Source organism: Dendropsophus ebraccatus, chromosome 2 (genome assembly GCF_027789765.1).
Source record: "Dendropsophus ebraccatus isolate aDenEbr1 chromosome 2, aDenEbr1.pat, whole genome shotgun sequence".
NCBI classification, from domain to species: Eukaryota; Metazoa; Chordata; class Amphibia; order Anura; family Hylidae; genus Dendropsophus; species Dendropsophus ebraccatus.
In genome coordinates this window covers 212,454,617-212,456,034 of record NC_091455.1, presented here as the reverse complement: position 1 = coordinate 212,456,034, position 1,418 = coordinate 212,454,617, and positions in this window count along the sequence as shown.

Below are 1,418 nucleotides of genomic sequence, written 5' to 3'. Positions count from 1 at the left end.
TATGCGCACAGTATACATAGCCAGACATAAAAAACATACACACAATTTACTGTTCATAACCAGGTATGCACACAACATGTAGTGCTGTATGGCCAGGTGTGCATGTATATATATATATATATATATATATATATATATATATACTGTATATACACACATATACAGGATATATACTGCTCCAAAAAATACAGGGACCCCTCAGATAACCCCTCCTAGGTCTGAATGAATGAAATCTTCTCAGTGATACTTTGTTCTGTACAAAGCTGAATGTGCTGGTGCTGGTGAGGTTTCTGTATGACCTCCCTACAAGGCCCGGGCATGCTCCTGGTGAGGTGTCGGGCATGCTCCTGATACAGACACCTGATGAGGTGTCTGTATGACCTCCCTACAAGGCCCGGGCATGCTCCTGATGAGGTGTCTGTATGACCTCCCTACAAGGCTCGGGCATGCTCCTGGTGGGGTGTCTGTATGACCTCCCTACAAGGCCCAGGCATGCTCCTGATGAGGTGTCTGTATGACCTCCCTACAAGGCCCAGACATGCCCCTGATGAGGTGTCTGTATGACCTCCCTACAAGGCCTGGGCATGCTCCTGATGAGGTGGCTGTATGACCTCCCTACAAGGCCCGGGCATGCTCCTGATGAGGTGTCTGTATGACCTCCCTACAAGGCCCGGGCATGCTCCTGATGAGGTGTCTGTATGTCCTACCTACAAGGCCTGGGCATGCTCCTGATGAGGTGTCTGTATGACCTCCCTACAAGGCCCGGGCATGCTCCTGATGAGGTGTCTGTATGACCTCCCTACAAGGCCCGGCCATGCTCCTGATGAGGTGTCTGTATGACCTCCCTACAAGGCCCGGACATGCCCCTAATGAGGTGTCTGTATGACCTCCCTACAAGGCCCGGGCATGCTCCTGATGAGGTGTCTGTATGTCCTACCTACAAGGCCCGGGCATGCTCCTGATGAGGTGTCTGTATGACCTCCCTACAAGGCCCGGACATGCCCCTAATGAGGTGTCTGTATGACCTCCCTACAAGGCCCGGGCATGCTCCTGATGAGGTGGCTGTATGAGCTCCCTACAAGTCCTGGGGAATGCTCCTGATGAGGTGTATGACCTCCCTACAAGGCCCGGGCATGCTCCTGATAAGGTGTCTGTATGACCTCCCTACAAGGCCCGGGCATGCTCCTGATGAGGTGTCTGTATGTCCTACCTACAAGGCCCGGACATGCCCCTAATGAGGTGTCTGTATGACCTCCCTACAAGGCCCGGGCATGCTCCTGATGAGGTGTCTGTATGTCCTACCTACAAGGCCCGGGCATGCTCCTGATGAGGTGGCTGTATGACCTCCCTACAAGGCCCGGGCATGCTCCTGATGAGGTGGTGGATGGTCTCCTGAGGGATCTCCTACCACACCTGGA